This window comes from Drosophila ficusphila, unplaced genomic scaffold (assembly GCF_018152265.1).
Source record: "Drosophila ficusphila isolate 14025-0441.05 unplaced genomic scaffold, ASM1815226v1 contig_414, whole genome shotgun sequence".
Taxonomy (NCBI): domain Eukaryota; kingdom Metazoa; phylum Arthropoda; class Insecta; order Diptera; family Drosophilidae; genus Drosophila; species Drosophila ficusphila.
The window spans coordinates 20,312,153-20,330,508 of record NW_025064328.1 but is presented as its reverse complement, the minus strand read 5'-3'; the positions used below and the strand labels follow the sequence as shown (position 1 = coordinate 20,330,508).

The window sequence follows — 18,356 nt, the reverse complement described above, 5'->3', positions numbered from 1 at the left end:
AGAAACGCCGGCGCTCGAACGGCGCGCTGTAAGTAAGAAATCATTGAGGTTGGTCGGCGCACTAATGGAAATCGAAAGCGACATGTGGCCAGCGACCCTCTTCCTGCCGCGCCCTCCCATCTGCCCCAACCCGCATTTTGCGTCCGGTGTGGAGCGATAGTTGTCAGCTGGCCGGGGCAGTTGCACACGTCCGGGCTTACCCACCGCAAAAGTTTAGTTGCAAGTTGCGGTTCTGCTTGCGGCGGCCAACTGTCCGCCGACTGTCGTGGGGAGCTCATCCCGCGGCCAGCTGCATCAGGATATCAATTTGCGGGACACTGATTCACCTGCGAAGTGGGAGAGCCATTAGAGTCCCGGCTGTTGCGGTCCTTCGGCAGCAAACGCTGCGGCACGTGACATTGGCAAGTCAGTTCCGTTTGCAAATGTGACACAGTTTGGAATGCTTGGGGCCGAGGATTTGCAGTGCCTGCGAAGCTTTCTAAGAGAGCCGTCGCGCGAAGGACTCTCTTCGGCTGCCTGCGTTCTGGAAGCGATGGAAATCAGCTGTCGCGGGCGGCATCGTCGGGCTGAATTGGAGTCGGAGGAGCAGCGGGCCGCTGACCTGAAAGCTGCCGGAGCTTTCGCTCGGCCGGGAAGGGCGCATGTGCGGACGCTCCCTTCCAGCGGCGAGCGGTTCCCGAAGGCGCGGTGAGTCCTGGTCGGCGCGGTCGTTCTGTCAGTCCTCTTCGTTTGCTCGTCGAAAGCTGTGCACGCTGCGGAAGCGACCGCATCGCTCGTAGTCCCACTGGCAACAACAACAAAGCGAACTCAGGCAGACCCTTCGCCACAGCAACAACAAGGCCGCACAGAGTGAGGGGCTGAGTTTGGAGCTGAAGCTGAAGCTGAAGCTCTGGATTTCCGGCGGCAAAAGTGCGTCTGGAGTTATCGAGAACTTCATGTTGTGTGTTTCTCCGCGCGAGCAACGAGTTATCCCTTCGAACGCACTTGTGATCGGGAAAATCGGTGTGTGGCGGGAGGAAAGTTTCAGTGCCCCGCGTCCCGCCAGCGAACGCAACTGAAAGTCCACGGTGACAAAAAGTGAAAGCGGAAACGGAAACAGAAACGGCAGCGCCTGTGTGCCAGAGGAACCGAGAAACCGAGTTACCGAGTTGCCGAGAAACCGAAGAATAGGCAGCGCCAGTGACAACTGTGAAGTGTGCGGCTGCATTGTCGGCCTGTTACCACTGTGACCCAAATCGCATTGCATCCGAACGTATGTCCGACGGTAGCTACAGTGCGTGACCGATAACCCCACTGGTGGTCGCCGCCGTGCGGAGTCGCGAGTGCCGCAGCCGGATAAGCAGCCAGGACCCGCCACCGGAATCCGCTCCAGGCTGAGCCGCTCCTGGACGCCATCCACAGTTGGCCAACCTCGCATGTGAGTATGACACGTGCCTAATGTGACTTTACCCCGCCTGTGTACCGCCCAACCTGCTCGGTGGCCTACGGCTCCGAGTTGGCTTATTTATGCGGGACTCGGAAGTTTGGGCTTTGGTTTATGGCCTGCGGCGAGCACAAACTTGGCTGCTGTCAAACACACAACACGAACCTCGCTTCAAAACACATCATTTACGGCAGGTAAACGGAACCCCCTTCCGCAGGGAGGTGGCTGTCTAAATGGGTTGGCTATCACTCTGGAGGAGCATAAACGGAGCATAACTTGAGGCTGCAGTAAAATTCTCTTGCGCAGTTTTTATAAGACACCCCAAGAAGGAACAGGTCTTTGGTTTTCGGATTCAATTCAACAGTATACTGATTTTTTTTCATATAGTAGAGATTTTTAAAAAAGTATACAGCCTTTGCTGTATTTCTGTCTCAGATGACAAAAAATAAAATTTTGCACTTATGTAATATTGCTTTTGAAATAATTTTTACATTTTCTACACACATATTCGTTGTAATATGTCCAGCAGCAGCATATAAGTTGGTAAATTGAGTTTTAGCCTGTCGGTAAATGATTAAATGGACCTTTCTCACTCAGCTCCTGGCATAATCTTTATCTGCCGTTCACCATTTTCTCCTTATGCTCTAATTGCATCGAGATTAAAATTAAAGTTTAAGCAGGCTACGGTATCAATGCTGGTTTAGTTTTTGGATGTGTGTTCGCTTAACTACAACGCCATACTTGTCACCTATACTGAAAATTGGCTTGAGCATATCAGGACCCCCAATAATTACTTTCGGCAACGTGCCGTAAACAGGCCCGACGCGATTATTGTGAAGCCGGCTCAGAGCACCAGACCATACCTCAAAAGTAATGCGAATGGGGCATCGGGGGTCCGACGGCTTCCTAATATAATGACAAAATGGAGGCCATGGAAATTGGCAAGGAAAGCCAAATATTTGTTAGCTGATCCCTTGGAGACGGCGCTAATGGCAAAAGTCGTTGCCGTTTACATGTGTGGGGCGCTTGAGGTGTGGGTGGGGGGTGTCAGTTTGTGTGGGAGAGTGCAAGGACGTCGGGGGATTGCCCACGCAGAAAGCAATTAAATGTATTTCCGCTTCGATGTCAAATTTAATGCGAGTTTGATATTCGAAAGCGCGCACGCACACTCACGTGCCAAGACGGAGAGATCGCCAGGTGGCAGGACGTGGTGATTCGTGGTAGACCTATGTCAATGCTGGACTGTCATCGGGATACAACTGGTAAGGAATGGAAGTGAGGGTGGGAATAGAAAGAGGAGCATGCCTCACGTCCCTCCTACTCCGCCTGCCTTACCGCCTTACCGTTGAAACCAAATGCGGCTGACACGCCTAATGGTCCTGTTTTATGACTTCTGTTTTGACACTTTGTGTGATGGCTAATGAGCACTGCCGACTCAGGCGAGTGCGAAATGGGTGTTTATCATACGCCCCTTGGCCGCCCGACCTATTTGCTTCCCGAGTTGAGTCGCAATGTCAATATGCTAGGGCAGACTAGGCACCGCAAATATTTAAATTGGAGCTCGGCGAAAAGTGACACAAAGAAGTACTCGCCTCACTCGGCATATTGTAGTTCGTCTTGTCTTGATTTGATTTGATTGTGTGCACATGGAAGTCCTCGCTAGTGTGTATGCCGTCTCGAGCCAGCTTTTTGCCCTGTTCTGCTCATAGTTATTTATGCAAAATACCCACAGGCATAATAGCAAAGCCAAATAAAAAACAAGCCATATTTAAGTAACGGATTACAAGGCAGGGCGATGCTGGAGCTGCTGCCACAGCAAAAACAGAACTGGAGCAGCTCCGTCGGACGTCATGTAAGATTCCCATTTAGTTATGAGCCCGCTTCTTGGCCGACTGCCTACCCGAGTCACTGGATCAGTGCGTAGACTGGCTGGCAGCCTGCTGGTCTGACTCTCCCCCCAAAATGATGGCTCGTGCCGAGGCCTTTGTTTTTATGCTGGCCTGGCCTTTAAATTCATTTTTATTCATTAGACTCCGTTCGTTGCTCGATGATGTCATGTTAACCAAGCCGCGAGCGCACGTACGCTCCAATCGAAAGACGCCCCAGCAGATGTTCCCCGCCAACGATGCACTTGGCAGAGGCATTCGCGTAATCTTGAATTTGAAACGTGCGCCATTAGATGCTTTTTGTTCAACTTCGGCCACACGCACTCACTCGCCCCTTTAAAATGCGGGCCTGGCATATTTCAAGCCGCGTCGGCCATCTGTATGTCACTCGGAAAGGATGCAGTCCAATAAGGATGCTGCCAACTTTTAATTTCCATTTATTTTTGTGACTTCTGCTCGGCCAGGCCGGCTTATCTCCCGGCATTGTGATTGTGTGCAGCCCGCATTGTGCGCACTTTGCAGATAAATATCGGCTGGCAGCTTTTAGTGCTTTCCGTTTGATTGGAACTTGCAATTCGAGTTTTTCGCAAGGTCCAGAGGCCCAAGTCCGAAAGTTCTCAAAAGGAATGGGACTTGCTAGGGACTCCATTGTGGGCCCAGGTCACAAACTTCGTTCAGGGTACGAACTCAATTAAATATGGGCTCTACCGTCAAATCGGCTAGGCGAGCTCATGACTGGAAATGGGATTAAAAGCCAACGCAAACATTAACAATGGGCTGCAAGACGGGGAGCAGCCAATTCAAATTACATCGCTTGCCTGGAGCTGTACAAATTAAGCCCTTAATGAGGACTTTGCATAATCAAGCTGAAGTCGAAGGCGGGCCACGCAAATTGATGACTGGAAAATTACACGAGTGCCTGGCTGGCAACCAATCTTGATTGATGGCTGGGGTCCCAGCTGTTCGCAGGTGCCGTCCAGGTATCAGTCGAGTATTTTTCGACTCGGTTGTGAATTATTCAGGGTATTGGCTAATTATCGAAAGAGCTTGGGCCATGTCCCTGTCCTGTGATTTGGGCTTCTGTGTCATGTGACACACTCGAAGTACAAACATTCTATTAGCACTGAGTGAATTATTAATAACTGTGTCAGCCGCCTGCTAATGAGATGTTGTGAGGACGACCGTTTTTGCGTGGTGTGGGTGTGATGGGTGTGATTTACGCACCGGAAGCCTGCGTTTCTCAACTGGCCACTTAAATTTTCGCAGTGTTTGCTTAGGCCTAAGCAGAAAATCATTAGTTGAAATGTGCAAATATCTCTAACGTTTTTATTAGCCGAGCGGCAAGTAATTGCCCACAATTAGGCTTTAATAGAACGACCATAGAGCAGCACTATCCGACTGCACTGGTCCTAAGCACACACGCACTGTGCAAAGAGAGCGAATCAGGACCGAAACAAGGATTCAGGTCCTGTGGGTCCCTGAGGATTAAGCTGAGCGTGAATACGTTTCGGCTGCTCGTTAACTAAAAATTACCCTGTGTGTGGAGAAAACTTCTTTTGTCTTTTCTGGGAACCGCCTCTGCTTTCTGCTTTTGCTTTCGCCCTACTCGGTGTTTTTATTGAAGCCATTCTGTCAGGGCGGAAAACAACAGACTGACACTAAAATGTTGCCACTTGTGCCAGACAGTCGACGTAGGGAGAATTCTACATTTTTCCATGACCTCTTTACAATGATTATTACATTTACGTTGAATTTTGCCATTTTCTTTTTTGTTTATTTATTTATTTTTTCTAACAACGACAAGTATTTTCCTGGCCGCCTGCTCGCACTTTGCATAAAAAGATACTAAATATTTTGTGCTCCTTTTCAGGATAACTACACGGTTGGCTCTTTAATTTTTACTTCGAGGGGCAGGGTTTTTTTTTATAAAATTCAGCAAACTACTTTTGAAGAAACTACATTTAAACGCTTAAAATACTGGCAGGCTTAGTACACAGAAAAGTCGATAACAATAAATAAGCTTAACTAGTTCTTAATATGATTTCACTTTTCTCTCTCTCGAGTACAAAACTGTTTGAAAAATAAGAAAGGAAGCTAGGTTCGGCAAGCCGAAGCTTATATACCCTTCCAGTCATCAAATATGTCAAACAAAATACATAAAGGCTAAAGAACATCGAAGCTCTGACCATTTTTCTATTAATTTTCGATATTTTCCCCTATAGATAATATGGCAGCTATAAGATATAGTTGTCCAATTTTTAATAAAACTTTTTTCTCAATTTAAGGGTTGCTAAAAAACTTGATATATACTCGTGGGATAAAAACAGTGATGATAGAGTTAACCGATTTTGATAAAATTTAATCCGAAATTCAATAACTGTTCAAAAACGCCATCTTAAAGAAATCAAGTCGCTCCGATCAAAAACAACGGCGTGAGAATTTTTTATTTAATACTCTCGTATGGGAGCGATCCGATATAGTCGGCGGATCCGGCCCGTTCCGACTTATATACTGCGTGCAATAACTACACAACTTTTGGAAAGTTTCAGCGAGATAGCTTTAAAACTGAGAGACTAGTTTGCGTAGAAACGGACAGACGGACAAGTGGACAGACGGACAGACGTATTCCGATTCTGCTCGTGATGCTGATTAAGAATATATATACTTTATGGGGTCTGAGGTGTCTCCTTCACTGCGTTGAAAACTTCTGACTAAAATTATAATACCCTTTTGCTCTGCAAGGGTATAAAAAGGGTTTTTGGATTTTCCGTTCAAGAAAAATTAAGAATTAAAATCAGTTCAATAAGGTCAATAATATTGACCATATGTGTAATCGAACTATGTTTTTTCAAAATTATCTTTGAATACAGAAAACGGTATTTTCAAATTAGTGTTTTTCTATTTAAACCTTACTTAATTTTAAGTAGAAAACGTTTTCCAGTTGCATTATTCCCAACCCAAATAGTAATCGAGACCGATATTTAATTCGACTTTAATCCTCGGCTCTGGCGAGTGCCAAAATTTTTATTGGCGTTGCACATGCAAATCCAGATTCTGTTTCATTTTGCTGCTTTGCATAAAATAACAAAGGAAAACCGAACAAAATCAGTTTATAATGTAAATGTATTATTTCAACTTGGGGAGAGGATGACCATCATTGAATTAGGGAATTCAGTTTCAACCAGCGTCGCTGAACTCGCTTAAAATTATTAAACAGTTAAGTTGCAGTCGAAAAAGTACGTTACAAAGTCCAGATGCGCGACCTTAAACAAGAGGGAGCCTTAAGTATTCTCTACTTACACCGCTGTTTGCAGTGTCTTTTGTCTTGGGCCCCGCGTTAGAACTCGTTAGAGGGTTCAAGGTCCTCGTGACGCGCTGAGATCAAGTTGTGCCCCCTCGACAGAGGCTCAGAAAAGCGTGTAAGTGCCAACAATAATAAAAACAATGGCCGGGCGAAATGAGCACACGACATCAAGATTTAAAAATGTTTCCCAGCGCCAAAACAAAGGGGCCTGCATTGAAGGAGGCGCGCCGTAAAAAGGGGCGCAAATGAAATGTGTCCCTGGCTGAGTGTGCAACTAGCAGAAGGACGCACACTTGACAGGCTCTCCGCACTTGGCCCACAACAGGAGCGGGGCTGCCTCCCAGCCGCGCTCGCTCGACAATTTAGCGGGGAAAGTGCTCTCGAGTGAAATGACGGAAATAAACAGTTTGCACGCCTGCACCGTCTTTAAGGCGACTCGCGGCGAGCGAAAGGACCACCGGAAGGGCCAACTTCCAGGGAGCGGAGCCATTCAGTGTTATGTGATAAGCATCCGAATCTCCGATACCCCGATACCCCAGTTCTCCTATACCTCGAATCGCTGACGCGGGTGCGTGCGAAAGTTTGGCTGAGCCTCTATCAAACGTGGGCGTCGTGTCAAAACATTTTCCCGTCTTACTCGGTTTCCTCGCCGCCTCATGTAATGCGAGCTCATTACCATAAAAGCATTGCCTTCCCGCTCACATGAGTAAGTGAGTGAGTAAGCGAGCCGCTCGAGTTTGTGTGTGTGAGCCGAGCCGTCGTCAATGGCAAAAGACAACTTATAGATGTGTTCAATTTTAGTAATAGCACTTCGGGGCCTGGGCGAGTTGGTCGGGCCCGAAAGACACTGCTCCGGCAAAAGTTTTAACTGCTGCCTGGTGGATTTTAAAGTGGGAGCCGGTCGAAAGTGGGACGGCCGTCCTGCCTGCCGAGGAGCTGCTCGGCAGACCCTCCGAGGACTTGAGAAATATTGCATATGGCTGGCCGCAGGGGACGTTGCCATTAAGCCAGCGCCACAGAAAGAATACAGAGTCAATACACGCTGAGTGCCCGAGGGGCTGGCAGGCTGGCATGCTGGCAGGCTGGCTGAAAACCGATGGCTGAGGGGATCCATCAACAGCGCCATCAACATCAACTATCAACGCATGGAGGAGGCCACTCCGTGTGCAGCAACTCCGAGAGCAAGGAATTTCCCATGCAGCGTCGAGCAACTTTCAGCAATCGACCCAGGAAAGTATGCCATGGAGTTTGCAAATATGGCAAGATGTTATGGGGCGAATGCGAGGCATGCCGATGCTTTCGGGTAAATTGCTGCCACATAATCCACAGACGACCAAGAGGCATTGCGTCGCTGCTGTCGAACAAAGGCCAGAAAATTGAATTCGTATGCGCCGCAGTCTTGGGCTTGTGCGCCCGCTGAACGTCCCCGATTGAGAGCCTAGCCTTCTTTGTTTGCCGCTCGTATCTCTGCAGTCGTTTTTTATCTGCCTCGTCTTGCGGCGCAAGAGCACTCGCATGCGGTCGGTTATCCCTTTGTGCGGCGTTTTATCATACCGTGCGATTGGCCATTAGGAGTCTGGCTTTATGAACTGGAACAGCGGTTAGGTGTGGACCCGAAAGCGGACCGATCCGATCCGATTGGCGTGCTCCCAATTCCTCCTCCACTCGCACCCCCCGCGCCGCAATTATGTGCTGTGGCTTGCGGCGCGCGGACCGGAAATTAATTTCGTGCTTTATTGCAACTAATTCGATTATGAGTCGCTCTCGCGGCAAAGGACCCCCGCCAACCGACAACCCCCGCCGTGCCACACAACATCTACGCAAACAGGCAGTGTTGATTTGCATGAATGTTTGTGCATAATTTATGGCGCTGCAATGGCCGGTTGCAGGTTGTGTTCGCAAACATGCGCCGGGCCACGAGCGATTATTTGTTTTTAAATATTGCGCACTAATTTAATTTAATGCTTTATTATTTTTATGCGCATCATAAGCGTTGATGGCTCTCGCCGCGGTTGGCCGTTTCTGAATCCATTGCGCCGCTGCCGCGAATAAAACGCCATTTGAAGTTGAAATCAATTAGAATTAAAAGTGACGTCACGTGTTTCTAATTTGTTCAATTGCCGGTGGAGGGCTGGGGCAGCTGATGGCGGTCTTTAAGGAAATAAATTAATTTCGCATTCAGGGTCCCCGCTCAAATGGAGCGAAAACGGCGAACGAGCATAAAACCGGGCTGGAATCGCATTTGAATCGATATTCCCGACTCTGCTCCGACGACTTTCCACTCGCTGGGTGTACATGTTTTGGGCATTTTTCCTCGTCCTTTATTATCTCTATCGATTTTTGGCTGATGACTTTATCAACAAGCGGCGCTTGTCTTTTTGGGCCGACTTTGGTCACTTGTTGGGCAAACACACAAAGGGTCCTGCCCTCCTCTGCGGCGCCCCTGGTGAGTGATGTGTAGTGCCTGCAGCGCACATTCTCAGGGGCTGCGCACATAATGGTCAGACTTCGGGGGCGTTATGGCATTCGCACGCTTCATTTGACATAAAGACCGAAAATACCCGCTGCCAGTGGCTGACGGTCAGACTGCTGGGACCTAAATTGAGTATACGCCTCGTGTTTGTTTCGCATTTATTAAAACCCGGAATCGGCAGCAGCACACATTTGGATGAGAGGCGGGACTGCTTGGATTTAAATCACAATTTAATCCAGCTCAGCTTAATTTGCTATGCCCGAAGCCCTGTTTGCTCGGTTAATGCTGGCCAACCCGGCGTTTGCTCCTTTCGCAGTGCGGACTCCCATCCCTTCTCCAGCTGAGGGAAAACGCAAATGTTTTGGCCGAAAAGCTGCAGCTAACTCTGCTGCAGCCCGCAGTCATCTCCAGCACACCTTAATTTCCAGTGTAAATGCCGCCGCGGGAGAATGATAGGCAAATAGTCTGGCAATTGCAATTAACGTGGCCGGGGAAAACGCTATCCCGATAGCTTTCCATTGATTTTCAATTAGCATAAACAGACAATAATTGCAGCAATGTGCAAAAATCATCATCAATATGGAGCGGCATAATTATGTCGGGCTATCGGTTTCGCCGGGCCATTCTCGTTGACACGGACCGACACACACACTGTTTTCGAAACGTGAAAAATTTATTAAATTTGCCCGTCAGTTGCTCATTTCAAATTGCTTTACGTGCCGTGGGAAGCAATAGCTCTCAGCAAATTAAATTGACTGCTCGACGAGTTGACAGGGCAGGAGTGGAGCGCAGGGATGTGAGTGCTGTGAGTGCTGTAGAGTGGCAGGCTTTCCAGATTATTATCGGATGAAGTTTCCGTAAATTTAATTAATATTTGAAATATTCTTTGCCACATTTGCTAATTGCAATGACACCGCACTTTCGCCCTCCACTCGCATCTCGATGCGAAGGCCCTTGGCTGCTCAAAGGATATCTCTTCAGGTGAGTGATTTATCACTTTTCCAGGTAAGTGGCTGCGGAGGACAGTGGACGACTGTAATTCAGATAATTGCGAAAACACAAGATACGAGCGCCGACTCTCCTAAATGTCAATGAAGCCGCATAAAATGGAATGAAACACAGTAATCTGACGCACAAAAGGAACCTGGGAAATTAAAAGATTTTCCATATTTTCTTGTCCTCCACTTTGTCTTGCGCCAGTCGTGTGCAAAATTTATGTGTTGCCAGAGCGAGGAGACTGCCAGTGGCAGAGGCGAAAGGGATGCGGGGGGAAAAGGGAAAGGGGGGCAGCTTGTGCGGAGCGAAATCCGAAGATTAAATTAAATTGTACACGTCCCAGTTTAAAACTAAACAGTCTGAGCCTGCGACAGAAGCTCCGGCTCGCCAGCTGCCGGGTCTCGTCCATCATAAGGACATGTGGCAGAGTCCCTGCAAATCCCCACAGCTTGGCCAGGAGCTGGCCCAGCTGGCCCGCCAGCTGGCTGTGGCGCAATAAATCACAACATTTTCAGATGCTTACACAAATGCCTTTTTGATCCTTAATTTTCTGATCAAATACGTGACATTAAGTATGGTCGGGCGGGCCTCGGAGATGCCCGGCAACAAATCGCAGAGACGCTGAAAATTGAAAGCGAGTAGCCGGGTATCTGGGTATCTGGGTATCCGGGTGTCCGGGTATCCGGGTATCTGGCTGTCTGGGTATCCGTGTATCCGGCATTGAGCCATTGACATTTTTCCAGCAGCCCCGAAATCGTGTGGACCTGCTGCAAAACAAAGCGGGGAGCTTTTCAATCCCGGCAGATCCGAGTCCCGCAGTCGGACTCAATAAGTATCTTCCTCCTCGATTCGACTGCACCAGCCATCGTAGCAACAGAAACAGAAACAGCAACAGCGCGGCAGCTGGCATTGTTAAACTTACTTTTATGACTGTCTGAAAGTGATAGTCGCCTTGCCAATGCCAAGCCCCTGGTCCTGGTCCTGGTCCTGTTCCTGGCTCTGCAGCTCCCCCGCCATCCCACCAGAGATGGCCTACAATGAAGCTGGTGGATGTGCGTGAGTGTGTTTGCTTTATACGCTTGCTTACTTTTCAATTTATTACGCAACATTAAAAGCTGCTTTACAGATACAAATGCAAGGGGCTCAGATACGATTGTTTTCCCGGCCACATGTGTCTACGTCTGTGTATCGGAGGGGAAATCGCATTGTATTGCCATTTGACAAAATGTCAATTGCAGTGACAATGTATTAAAAGCTACAGTTGTACCCCGGCACAGCACAATGGAGCGATTTGCCAGCTGCCGAAAGGAGGTACACGGAGGTGCAATTGGGGATAATATTCCGATGCAGAAATGGATTTGCTGACTCTGGGCCATGCAGGAAATCGGATTGTGCCTCACAAGCCATTTCGATATTCGAAATTACAAGCTCCTAGTAAGCTCAGCTATGCATCTTGTTCCGAGGAACGCAATGCATCCCAAAGCGAGAGTCTCAGCAAATACTTGTTCGTCGAAGGTGGAATGCGAAACAATCAGCTTTCTCTTCTTCTGTCCGGTTTCTATCAAGTAAATAGAGAGACTGGTTCCGCATTTAGACAGCATTTAAGGTCCACCCACTCGCTTAAGAGCGTTGGGCCCCAAAAAGCTAATCCGTTAAATTGCAATGTTATTTCTTGTGCTTTTAATGGTTTCCCAGATAGTGGGGCAAATAAGTTAGTGCGTGGATAACCCAAGGAGAGCGACATTTCCATCATGTACATGCACATGCCGATAATTGTGGCCGCATTCATGAATTTATGTATATGTCTTGTCGCCCGCTCACAATTATTGAGCTTGTCGAGCACACACTTATCGCTTTCCCTCGCAAAAATGGCCAGAACACCGATGGCGGAGCTCGGCCCAGAGGAGGGGAGAGTACCAGCAGGTACCAGCCTTGTGGGTGCTTGCCGCAAACATTTCATAATGCTGCCAACTTTGCCGAGGCACAACTTTTGCCATGTTAAGCCCACAGCTGCCACAGCCAGCAAGCCACAACCCTTCCAGCCCCGCCGTCGAACCCCTGGCCCTGGCGAGTATGCAAATACACACGAAATTATAATTATTATAACATTTTGTAAATGCCGGCCCACCGACAACACAGCCCGCCACCGGAAGCTGTCAACGGCAGGGCTCTCAACACTTTTGCCGCAGAGCAAAGTGCCGAGCAAAAAGGTGAGCCCACCGAACCAAACCCAACCGACACCTAACCCATCGCACGACTTTCTGGGAAGAAGGCCTTCTATGCTGCCAAATTTTCACTTCAACTAGCAAGACATAACCGCGGGACAGTGGACCTGCCTCATTTCCATTTCCGTTCGGCAGGGCGAGCCTTATGGGCGGAAGACAAGGGATGAAAAAGAAGCGTCAGTCGGTAAAGGCAATCAAATAAAATTCCGATTTGCAGGCAATTCGACTTAATTAGCCAACTGGCGGAGTTGTCAAACGGCGATTAATAAGTTTGCTCTTAATTACTCGGCAGAGAGCCGTCGCTTTCACTTCGGGCCGAAACCAATCAACGTGAAAGTCGTCAGGAACAGGACTCATTGCGGCAAAATTAAAAATGCCTCGCCATCACGACCCCAAGCTATCAACTTCCGCCGCCTTTCGTTCGGCGGGAATTTTGAATGAATTGCGCTTAGCGTTGCCGATTGAAGGATGACAGTTACCATTAGTGATTACCCCGCCCACTTTCCAGCCCCGCGGCATCACAATAATTTGTCTATTCAAACTTTTTCGCAGCAACGTCGCTTTGCGTTCGCGTTCGCATTTGCCTTTTTATTTGCATGTCATTTATTTTGTTAATGTTCGTGAATAAACAACCACAGTGCGGGGCGGAAGGCGGAAGGCGGGCCGAGTTCTTACTCGGCAGCATTTAAGGACGACAAGTCAAAAGCTCCGCCAGAAGCAACGTCATCAATTTCAATTTCCACTCCGCTCCGACGGCCAACCAAGCCCAATACTTCGCGAGGTGGGCTCTCGAAATATGGCAACAATTTATAAGTGATTCATCATTGTTTATTGGCTCCATCGATGCGCAAACTGCCGAGGCAAGAATTATGGCTGACAATTTCGGCAGACCATTACCCAGGCGAAGAATGTGCAGCTGGTCGTGAAGGTGCCGGCTCGCCGTTGTGTCTTCATTAGCAGCGGAGATCCTGGATCAGATATCCGATATCCGAGTCGACTGTTCCCAATCCCTCGGCAACGGACTCAGCAGGCGGCCAGTGGCGTCTGGCTAGGGCTGCTCTGGAATCGACAGGCTGACACTCTGGCAGTGCTGCCACAAACTGAACGTAGGTGGAATCCGGTACGCCAACGAAACTTCAACTTCCGGCGCAGATCTCGTTTGCCGCCCGCCTCAAGCCCGCAAGAGTTCCGGAGCCAAATGCAAACACAAAACTTAAATGAAAGCCATGCTCACATGCCGAAATTGCAAACTTTTGATTATCAAGTCCCGCCTTTCAGGGCGGTGTGCGTGTGTGCCAAATAAATTCCCTGCACAATATTAAGTGCAAATTGTTTTGGCGCAATTTTCGGGATGTCTCCAACCCGCTGGCCGGGTCCTTTATGTGCTCTATGCACGCCATGGCGACGGCTTAGGACCCAAGGAGCGACAACTGCTCCTGCAAAGCGCTTTTCTATTAAAATTTTCATTAAATTGAAAGCAATTAGTGTGGGGCGGAGAGAGGGCCAAGAGCCTCGGGCTGCTGGTTTGCTGGGCTGCTGGGCTGCTGAGCCGTCGCAGAGGGGCTGCTGTTTGTGTTTTGATTATTGTCAAAACGCTGGGCAGCAGCTGCAATTTGCGACACATAAACGAGGCCAAGGCGACCGGGCGACCGGGCGGCCTGCGTGGATGGCGGCCCACACTCAATTTGCACAAGGCGCCAACTGCGTTGATAATAACAGCAGCTCCCTTGACATCGAGATACGGCATTCCACGCCACTGACGAAGAGGCTGCGAGGCGGTGCGCCCTCAAAATTAATTTGCCGCCTGCCTGCAGCGCTAAATAAATTCGTACCTGGACTCGAATCCGAAATGGGCGGGATGCTCCAGCTGCGCTTTGCCCGGCGCCATTACCGGGTTTATTGCGTCCGCCATTTTGTCAATTGCGCTAAGCACTTCCGGCTGAGAGATCAGTGAGCTAGAAATTGATAGCGCCCGACCACGGAGCAATAACTTTTGATGACCGACGTTTTGTGGGCATCGCACCGAGCGTCGGGCATTACAAAGAGCCAAAAACAGCAAGCCAAGAGTCAACGGCAACAAAATTGATACCGAACTGTTGACAGCTGCGGTGCTTATTAAGCAGTTTGTTGCCCGCCCAGCAATCAGGCGAAAGAGGGTAGTACCGACTGGGAGCTCCGCGCTGAAAACGGTCTTCGCTCGGCTGCGGAAACCACTTCCAGGGTATCGCCCAAACTGGATGCGCCAGCAAAGGCTTTTTGCGACTTTTCGAAGCTCGGATTTTGTTCGGATTCGACCGTCGACGGAGCCTAAAAAATCGAACAATAAAGAATTATTTATGGATTTCGTTTTCGATGAAATTTTTTGTACTATCACGCAGAGTACTCTGCGGTCATAAAAAATTTAAACGGACTTGAATTTAATGCAGTCATATCTGGATTTCTGTTTGAGTGTGTGCCTTACGAGCGGCTCTCTCACAAAATCAGATTTTAATTCTTAATGGAGCTTCCACATTCGTGACTGTCGCACTCGAACCTGGTTTGTCCAGCTCGGGATCCAGAGAGCCTGATTTCGGGCCGGGTTATTTGTCTGCCAGAGTTTGACAGCTGAAATATTGGGAGGCCCCCAGCCGGAGTGTGCGGGCATCGGAAGCGGGTACCTGAAACTTCGTAGAAATATTGCCGGGCCGAAATTAAATTCCAGTCCTGCTCCACCTTTGCTTGTACCGCATGCAAAGTCCACAATTTTCAATAAAAATAGCCACAGGCACAAACAAGAAAGCCCCGATGCTCTTCGCCCCCCTTTCACCCCCCATCATCCCCACTGGGATATTGGACTTTCGGAACGTCTTTTTGTGATTTGAAATTTCCCGACTACGCGCTCGAGCTGCGGTGGAAATTATTTCTATGCCATTGATTTCGCCGGCATGTGTGAGGCTCAATTGATTCGGGCCAGGCCAGCCGCAGGTATTTTCCTGGCCACGCGTGCGGCTCTTGAAGGCGCCTCTTGAACGGAGACGGAATTTCGGGCGATTGGCCCACTTTGCAGTTGCGAAGCTGAGCAACAGGAGCGCCGGGCTATGCACGCCCCCTTTTTCCCCTTCCGCTGGCTTTGCCACGCATTCCTTTGATCAATTTGCGGGCTGGGACCGACGTCAATTATGTGCGTGTGCCGGGATTCCGGGTCCTGAAGAAGTGGAGGAGAGTAGGGATGGCTGCCAGCCCGCCAGGCCGCCTTCGTCCCGTTTTGGCAATGCTTCACGGGCATGTCAACACCGCCGGCATTCCGGCACGCGCACGCACCTTTCCTTTGTTCGCGGAACGGGTTTCGTTTCTTTTCGTTTCGTTCCGTTCCGTTCCGTTTCGCTCGCGAGCTTTTTATGATGCTTCAATTTTGTCGCCACCCAAACTGGAATTCATTTGCATACTCGACAGGACATTAATAAACAATAAATCGTGCGTTTAACGGTTGAATTAAAACTCTCGACTGCGGAGACTTTTCCTGACTGTTTCCCATAATTATTTGTGCTGTTCCGGTGTGTCCGAATCACGTGAGCCAGTTCCGCTCGGCAGCGTTTGTTTTTTAGCTGCCGCCGAGCTTGGCCGTTCGGCGAACACCGCTAACACGGTATACAGCTCGCAGCAGGTAATTCTCCCGGCTCCTCTTATTCCTGGACGGACCTGCTGTAGGCCTCGGACCGCGTCTGCTAATGGCTTTCCACCGCCTCCGCCTAATTTATCAACTATGTATTTGGCGGTTGACAGTGACGAGGCCTAGCGGCTGGCAGCTGCGACTCCGGGGCTCTAATTGAATCTGCCCCTGCGCGCAGCAAGCGGGTTGAGTCGCCTCACCGCTCCCGGTTGAGAGGGCTGGAAGTACCTCGGACGGCCTTGCCACCAGTTCCGCCGTGCTGGGGGCATCAATTATGTGGCACGCTGGGCGGCATCCGATGCGGCACTTAAAGCGAGTGCAAAGACGTGCAGCAATAAATTAAAGCGGCGCGGCTTTCAGCGCCACTTCCTGAGCAGCTCGATGTTTCGCTGACAGCAGGAAGATACGTTCAATAAATAAATCTATTCATGACTTCGTTTCGCTACCGCTGGCAAAGAGCCTGCGAACATTGTCATATTTGACTGCTGCGCTCGAGTGCGGCATTAAAAATGTTACGGCACCTGCCAATTGCCACAGGCGCACCGGAAACGCTCCGTAGCTGGCACACATTAACATAAGTAAGTACATATGTGTGCAGGTGTTTCTGTGTGCGTGCGCCTCTTCATAAGTTGTATTTAAGGGACATCGATAAAAAGGACCCTCAAAGCCGAGTTGGGAAGTCGCCTGTGGAAAGTAATCAAAAACAGGAAGGATAATTTCGACAATCCGAAGTGTATACAGTTTACCTTGGCAACAAAGTATGTCCAATTTTCCTGCAACCAGGACTGATATCTGTACTGAAGACTTAAAAATTGATAGTTTTATAAATTATAAATAATATACTTTAAGGATCGGTGGCTTTCAACCATCTGCCTGGTATTAAAAGCTATAAAGCCAAAAGGTATATAAAAATTAAAAGGAAGCATTAACCCACAGGTTCACTTGCAACTTTTTTTCTCACTGGAAATGGTCGGGGCTCTCACTTCTGTTTGCAGGAGTCATAAAGTTGCATTAGCACGGTTTTTTGGCCATAACAACTATTATGCACAAGATTGCGAACTAAACGAAGTGCGGCAACAACAGCCACGGCGCAACTGCATCGCTGCAACAATGGGGCAAAGCGAAAGTTCAAAATGTCGACAAACGAACAAACAAAATTTCATTTACAGCGCCTCGTAAATTGCATGCATGTATGTGCAAAGTGCACACACTCATGCATAAGTATGGGCATCGGCGGGTGTGTGCGAGTGTGTGCGGCTGTGTGCCGAGCAAATGTTGGCTCTCTGCGCGACTGTATGTGTGTCAATGCCGTCGACGTCGAGTGAGCGTGAAACAAATGCAGGCTATAAAATCTCAACAAAGCGCAATGCCGAAGGGCGCGGGGGGTGGTGGGGTCGTTGTCGGGGCTTGGATGTCGGAGGGAGGTGGGAGGTGGGGAATGGAGGCGGTGGTGCTGCTTATGTGTGTTTGAAGCGCGAGCGGAGTATCGGCTGCCAATGCCAGAGAGCTCCAACTACCCACACTCTCACGCTCGCAGCAATGTCGTTAAGCTGTGCAAACGATTTCGAGACGCAAGGCAGAAAATTTTCTCCTCAAAGAAGGGAAGAAGGCGAAAAAGGGGAGGCTTTGCCAAATCGGTAGGAGCACATGGCGAAATAACTTAGGACCCCTTCCTCGAAAGCAGTCTTTGAATAAGTGTGGCCGCGCTCTATCTAGTCCATTAAGCAAGAAGTGTACAAGTCGCACAGCACTCAAGTGCTGATTTCGGCGACAAAACCCTTATTTTTGACCATTTGTAGGATAAATCAATGACAGCTGAACGTGTGAATCTGATAGCAGTTCGACGGGGTTTGTTTTCTGTCAGCGGACAAAGCGGATGATTTCCTTTGCACGCACGTCCTTACTTCTTAAGTTTTTCGTATTTTAACTTGCTAATACATTGCGATTGGTATTAATTAATTGGTTTCTTTAACACTTCCCATAAAAGTATGCTACGCGTTTTTAAAAAGTAGTGAATTGTGCCCCATAAGATACATTTATTTATATCAGTCTCCACAATAAACAGGTACAGCCAAAAAAAAAACTAGCTGTTATTTTGTTGCCGCTTATCTTGCTGAAACCGCCAGCCGTCAGCTGCCAGCTTTCCGTTAAATACCGAAAACTTCCCCTTGCTGTGGCGAAATCGCCGAGCTGAATTAGGCGAAACTAAGCGTAAGCCAGATGTAACTGTACCGGCTGTTCTGGCCGCCTGCAGTGCCGACGGTAATGGAACGCGAACTTGGCTTCCCCGGTTGCTGCGGAAACTTTGCGAGGCAGCGCAGTTGTTATCCTGTTGCCAGGGACCTTGATATCCACATCAACGAATAGGAAAAAGCGAAAAGAACACACATCCGCGCCAGG

The 18,356-nt window shown here is 48.9% G+C and overlaps 1 protein-coding gene across 3 annotated transcripts in view; it reads left to right on the top strand.

Annotated features, from left to right (window-relative positions):
• The first annotated feature begins 1,342 nt into the window (after nucleotides 1-1,342).
• Nucleotides 1,343-18,356, top strand: part of LOC108099994 (lachesin) — a 56,331-nt gene continuing 39,317 nt past the window's right edge. For all 3 annotated transcript variants that reach the window (XM_017203693.2, XM_017203690.2, XM_017203691.2), the window contains exon 1: nucleotides 1,343-1,417. The gene's annotated coding sequence lies outside the window, so the exon portion shown is untranslated. The remainder of the gene's footprint in view (nucleotides 1,418-18,356) is intronic.